A 7,382-nucleotide genomic window follows, 5' to 3' on the forward strand; every position below is an offset into this window, starting at 1 on the left:
CTAGATCTGAGGCTCGTACTCCTGCTAGAGCTTATGCTATACACGCACGCGAGGATGCTTCCCGCCAGATGTTATTACCGGTACTTTCACTCTCTTTGATACTAATGTGATTGCATTGATTGACCCTGGTTCTACTCATTCTTATGTATGTGAGACTTTAGCATCCAGTAAGACTTTACCTGTTGAGTCTACTGAGTTCGTTATTAAAGTGTCGAATCCCTTGGGTCATTGTGTGCTTGTTGATAAGGTGTGTAAGAAATGTCCCCTAGTAATTCGAGGTTCCTATTTTCCGGCGGACTTGATGCCTTTACCGTTTGATGAATTTGATGTTATTCTCTGTTTGGATTGGTTGACCGTGCATGATGCGGTTGTGAATTGCAAAAGCAAGACTATTGATTTGAGGTGTGCAAATAATGAGATAATCCGAGTTGAGTCTACTGTCTTGAATGGATTGCCAACAATAATATCCTCGATGTTAACTCAAAAATATGTGAGAAAGGGGTGTGAAGCGTATCTTGCATACGTACTTAATAATAAAGAGCCAGAAAAGAAACTTGAATCGGTACCGGTGGTTTGTGAATATCTGGATGTTTTTCCCGAAGAATTACCGGGTTTACCACCTGTTCGGGAGGTAGAGTTTGGTATTGAGCTTGTACCTGGGACTACACCGATTTCAATAGCTCCGTATCGTATGGCACCAATGGAATTGAAGGAATTGAAAGCTCAGTTGCAAGAATTGATGGATAGAGGTTTCGCTCGACCAAGTTTCTCACCTTGGGGTGCACCAGTATTGTTTGTGAAAAAGAAGGACGGAACCATGAGGTTGTGCATCGACTATCGTCAGCTGAATAAGGTGACAATAAAGAATAAATATCCGATACCGCGTATTGACGATTTGTTTGATCAACTAGAGGGAGCCTCAGTGTTTTCAAAGATAGATTTGAGATCGGGTTATTATCAGTTGAGAATTCGAGATTCGGATATACCCAAAACTGCTTTCAGAACGAGATACGGTCACTACGAATTCTTAGTGATGCCGTTTGGGCTCATTAATGCCCCTGCGGTATTTATGGATTTGATGAATCGGATCTTCAGACCGTATTTGGATCGGTTTGTAGTTGTGTTTATCGATGATATTTTGGTCTATTCGAGAAATGAAACCGATCATGCTGAACACCTGGGATTAGTGTTGCAAATTTTACGGGATAAGCAGTTATATGCTAAGTTCAATAAGTGCGAGTTCTGGTTAAGAGAGGTTAGCTTCTTGGGTCATGTGGTATCTGCATCGGGTATTCGAGTTGATCCGAGCAAAATTTCAGCCATACTTAACTGGAAGCCTCCGAGAAATATTACTGAGGTTCGAAGCTTTTTGGGACTAGCCGGTTACTACAGACGGTTTGTAAAGGGTTTCTCGATGATAGCCACACCAATGACGAAGATACTTCAGAAAGATGTTAAGTTCGAATGGTCAGAAAAGTTTCGATCAACTAAAAACTTACTTGACTGAAGCTCCAGTGCTAGTGCAGCCTGAATCAGGCAAAGAGTTTGTCATCTACAGTGATGCATCCTTACTTGGGTTGGGTTGTGTATTGATGCAAGAAGGTCGAGTTGTGGTCTATGCGTCGAGACAATTGAAGCCACATGAGAAAAATTATCCGACCCATGATCTCGAACTAGCTGCCATCGTATTCGCTTTGAAAATATGGCGACATTACTTATTTGGTGAGAAGTGCCATGTATATTCGGATCACAAAAGTCTCAAATATTTGATGACTCAAAGAGACTTGAATCTGCGACAAAGACGTTGGCTCGAGTTGTTAAAAGATTATGAGCTTGTCATTGACTATCACCCGGGAAAGGCTAATGTGGTTGCGGATGCTTTAAGTCGTAAATCACTATTTGCTTTACGAGCGACGAATGTACACTTGTCTGTTCTATCCGACAATGTGTTAGTAGCAGAATTAAAGGCCAAACCATTGTTGATTCATCAAATTCGTGAAGCTCAGAAAGTCGATGATAAATTGGTTGCAAAACGGGCAGAATGTGTTTCGAACATGGAATCAGAGTTTCAAATTGATGATGACGATTGTTTGAGGTTCAGAAGTCGTTTGTGTGTTCCAAGAAATTCAGAACTTATTTCGATGATTCTGAACAAAGCTCATTGTAGCCGACTGTCAATTCACCCGGGGAGTACGAAAATGTACAACGATCTGAGACATCAGTTTTGGTGGCATGGTATGAAACGAGACATTTCCGATTTTGTTTCGAAGTTTTTAATATGTCAACAAGTGAAAGCGGAACATCAAGTGCCTACAGGTTTACTTCAGCCGATCATGATACCTGAATGGAAGTGGGATAGAGTCACGATGGATTTTGTATCTGGGTTGCCATTGTCGGCAACTAAGAAAGATGCGATTTTGGTTGTTGTTGATAGACTGACTAAGTCGGCTCATTTTATTCCCGTACGTACGGATTATTCATTGGATAAATTAGCTGAATTGTATGTTTCTCAGATTGTAAGATTACACGGGGTACCTATTTCTATTGTGTCGGATAGAGATCCGAGATTCACCTCACGATTTTGGAAGAAATTGCAAGAAGCTTTGGGTACCAAGTTGCATTTTAGCACTTCTTTTCATCCCCAGACCGATGGTCAATCCGAACAGATAATTCAGATACTTGAGGATATGTTGAGATGTTGCATCCTAGAGTTTAGTGGTTCATGGGAGCAGTATTTACCTTTGATTGAATTCGCTTACAACAATAGTTTTCAATCAAGTATTAAGATGGCACCTTACGAGGCTTTGTACGGTCGTAAATGCCGTACACCATTGTTTTGGACCGAGTTCGGTGAAAGTAAAATTTTCGGAGTGGATTTGATTAAAGATGCTGAACAGAAAGTAAAAATAATTCGTGAAAGTCTGAAGGCAGCATCAGATCGTCAGAAGTCGTACGCGGATTTAAAACGAAGATATATAGAGTATCAGGTGGGAGACAAAGTGTTTCTTAAAGTTTCACCTTGGAAAAAGATACTCAGATTTGGCCGTAAGGGCAAACTGAGTCCGAGGTTCATAGGGCCGTATGAAATATCCGAACGAGTTGGTCCAGTGGCATATAGATTGATTTTACCCCCTGATCTCGAAAAGAGTCACAACGTTTTTCATGTTTCGATGCTTCGACGTTACAGATCTGATCCTTCGCACGTAATAAACCCCTCCGAGGTTGAGATTCAAGTTGATATGAGTTATGAAGAAGAACCGATTCGTATCCTAGCTCGTGAAGTGAAAGAGTTGAGAAACAAAAGGGTTCTATTAGTAAAGGTGTTATGGCTCAAACAAGGGATCGAAGAAGCTACTTGGGAAACCGAGAACTCCATGAAAGAACGATACCCAAACCTATTTACCGGTAAGATTTTCGGGGATGAAAATTTCTTAAGTGGGGGAGAGTTGTGACAGCCCTAAATTGACCCTAGTCGGAAAGCGGTTTCGGGACCGCCAAACCGAATCACCGAAGTATTTGAATCTGATATTTATTGTCTAACATGTGTGAATATGAATGTGTGAAAGTTTTAAGCTTCGATTTAGTCGATTGCATATGAATTCAGCTAATAGGACTTATGTGTGACACTTTTAAAATGTGACAGGTTATTCTATAAGGATCAATTAATGCATGTTATAAGAATGATGGGTTTGCATGTCAAATTTCCAATTATAATGAGTAGTGGCCGGCCATGGATGGGTCATTGATGATAATATGAATTTTCTATTAGCATTATTAGTTTAGAAAATAAAATAGTGAATTAAGAATGATAAAACATGAGGTGAGTGGGAGGAGAAACCAAAGTTGTCTCACCCTTACTCCCCCATTGCCGTGACTAGAGAAAGAGGAGGAAGAAAAATCTTTAGGGAAGAAATTCGGCCAAGGTGGATAGCAAGAGGAAGGTAAGTTCAATGCCATTCTTGAAAAAAAAACTTATGCACCATTTGGATGATTAGTTAAATTCTACCTATTTTATGGTTTGAAGATAGGTTTTGTATGAGTTAAGTTTCGGCTAAGGTGGATTTGTGTTGATGTCATTAGCATGCTAAGTGTGAAGCTTTGTAATGATACATGTGATGGTGGATTGATGATTCTTGGATTTTCTTTTTAGCATTTGTGAGTTAGTCATTAAGTTCTTTGCTTAACCCATGGCAAAATTTGAAACGGTGTGGTAGCTAGAGCATTCGGCCATGGTAGAAAATGGAAGAGATATATGGTTGTTGTTTCGTGTTAAATTTAGATGAACGATGGTAGATGAGTGTTTGAACTATACAAATAATCATATGTGAGCATTGGGTGCTAAGGGTAAAGAATCGGCTACCTTATTATGTGCCAAGACCGAATGTGAATTTGGTTATGTTTGAGTAATTTATGTGCTTAAAATTGATGTCGTATAAATTATCATGTCCTTGCCGAATATATATTTGATCAAAGAGGAGTTTGTTATTGAATATTGGTTCGGCTACTAAGTTAGGAAATAATTGTTGGAAACATGGTATCTAAGCACTTATGTAGATATATATATATATATATGGCACTTTAAGTAAAATTGTTCATTTGATAAAGTTGGCTAATAGTTCAAGTAAGGATTACTCTATTTGAGAATGTACATGAATTGAGGGTTGATGTTTAAGTGAAGTAAGTATAGGTATATTCAGCTTGTAGTTTTATAAATGTGATATGAGTGTTTGTTTTGTAAATGAGTAGTATGTTAAGAATGGTTCTAAAATATATATGGATGCCATGTGATTGTGTTTGATTGGGAAGCAAATTGTTCGATTTAGCTCAAGAGCTTAGAGGATCAAAGTTGGATAAGGGAAAGGAAAAAGTGATCGAATAGCCGTTGAAGTCGCTCGACAACATCCGAGGTAAGTTTTCGAGTAATGGAACTTAGATTATGATTCGATTAGATCATGTTATATAGCGAATCAAAACCATGCTCTTTGTATGTGGCTATTGAGCCGAAAATGGTAATGGTAGATAAGTGCCTTGTGTCTGAGTCCTAGTAATGGAAACAAAATAAAAATGTGTTATGATTTGTGGACATATGCGCATGATTATTCGGATGATAACCGGACTAAGATCCGAAGGCATTCGTGCGAGTTGCTATATCCGGGCTATGTCCCGAAGGCATTTATGCTAGTGATTATATTCGGGCTAAGACCCGAAGGCATTTGTGCGAGTTGCTATATCCGGGCTAAGACCCGAAGGCATTTGTGCGAGTTGTTATATCCGGCTAAATCCCAAAGATACTTGGGTTTGGAACTGAGCGATCTTGCTGTAATAATTTCAATTAATACGCTCATAAAATTCCAAACGATAAGGTATGTTTTGTATATGCATCGGAAAGTTCGATTTGTTTTAAATAGTATTCGTTCAATTGATTAACGAATTTTCGGCCTTTAGTTAGGTTTGATACCTTGTGTATGAATATATTGATTGAAGCGTGAAGTAAGTATAATTATGAGAATGTGCATTTATGAAGTTATTCATTTAGCCATATGAATGTTATACCTTAGCCGAATTAATTTCATTATTCAAAACTTACTAAGCATTAAATGCTTATTCCGTTTCTTTGATTCTCTATTTTATAAATTTTGGTTCGTCAGCTATCGGACTCGGGATTGTCGAATTCGAAGTCGTCCACACTATCAAAGCCCTTTTGGTACTCTTTTAGTTGAACTCTGAAAATGGCATGTATAGGACTGCCCTTTTGTTGTTGGTCATGTACCTTTTGGTATTGTATAAATTTGGATAGCCATGCGAAAATGGCTTATATGTCTTGAGCATAGCATTATAATCGTTTTGTATATTGTTCATTGAGTGGTATGGAAATTCTTGGTAACGATTAGCCATTGGAATGGTTAATCACGATCATTTTAGTGCTATGTACGACAAATGGCTAGTTGATCCATGGAAAATCATGAAATAGGTATAGTCTACATTAAAAACAGATGCTGACAGCAGCAGTGATGTGAATTTGAAAAATCACTAAAAATAGTAGGAATGGAATTAAATAGCGAATAAATTATGTAATCGAACCTTGATGAGTCTTTTTTCATATGGAAGAAACGAAATGATAACATGAGACATATTTTAAGGGATGTTTAAGTTTTCGTGAAACAGGACCAGAGCGATTTTTGGATCCCCTGTACTGACTTTGGAAATTCACTATAAATTAACCAGAGATAATTAGAAGTCATACCTTATCTGTAAAAATTCCTATTCGAGTCTAGTTTCATTAGAAACAAACATCATAAGTATTGAAGCCCTGTACAGGGAGATATCTAAGTCGTAATGTATGAAGGTCAGAGTAGTCGAACCCAGTAACAGGGGAGACTTTAACTAATAAACTGTACTAATTGGCCTGACCAAAAATTCTAGAAAAAAATTTTTAGACGGATATATGAGTCTAGTTTTAGGGAAAATTTGCAGAATCAGTTTTTGAGTTTTGGAACTCGAGATATGATTTTTAAAGTGACTGTGATGCAGTTAACCAGCTTGTCTGGAAATTTTAAAATGAACTGTGTATAAATAAGTGAATTAAGTCCGTTAACACCTCGTGTTCGACTCCGGCAACGGCCTCGGGTACGGGGTGTTACAGATGTTCTCACCACCTCTTTTCTGGTTTCCTACCTGGTGCACAGCTTCCATTCACTTTAGCTTATAATGAAATTATCTTTTAAAACACTAAGTAAGTTTTTCTGGATCAACAATATAAAATGTTTTGAACACTTCAATGTGGCATGTCGGATCCGGTCATAACGTCTGGGCCAGGTTTGGGGTGTTACATTTAGTGGTATCAGAGCCTAGGTTGCAACAACTCGGCTGTGGAATGGGTTTACAAAAACAAAGATTTTCGAAAGCGAAAATTTTATAAAGAATGCAAAAAACTCGATTTTCAAAATTTAGATCTTTAGAAGGTGGCTTTCCGAATCTCCGGCTCAAGTCTGTAAGTATTCTGAATTTTTCTGAATATTTTCCTGAATTATCTGTCTGTACTGAAACCCTACTAGGACACTCTAGATAGGATGATACTGAAACCATAAGAAAATCTGATAAGAGATTGAAACTGTAGCTAGATTTCGATTCTGCGAAAACAAACTTTGAATTACTGTTTGATTCATAAAACATTTGTAATAATCACTGGAATACTAAGTTAATGCATAAAATTCGTAAATAGATAATACGATATGAGTACAAGAGCTACTCGTGGAAGAGGCCGTGGACGTGGCCGAGGAAGGGCTCGAGCGGTATCTTCGTCTTCGGGACATATGCCGGCGGCAGATGCACCGGTACCATCAGCAACGGATGTGGAGTCTCATGATCGTAGTGCCGGGGAT

This window comes from Gossypium hirsutum, chromosome A13, assembly GCF_007990345.1.
Source record: "Gossypium hirsutum isolate 1008001.06 chromosome A13, Gossypium_hirsutum_v2.1, whole genome shotgun sequence".
In the NCBI taxonomy this organism is placed as follows: Eukaryota; Viridiplantae; Streptophyta; class Magnoliopsida; order Malvales; family Malvaceae; genus Gossypium; species Gossypium hirsutum.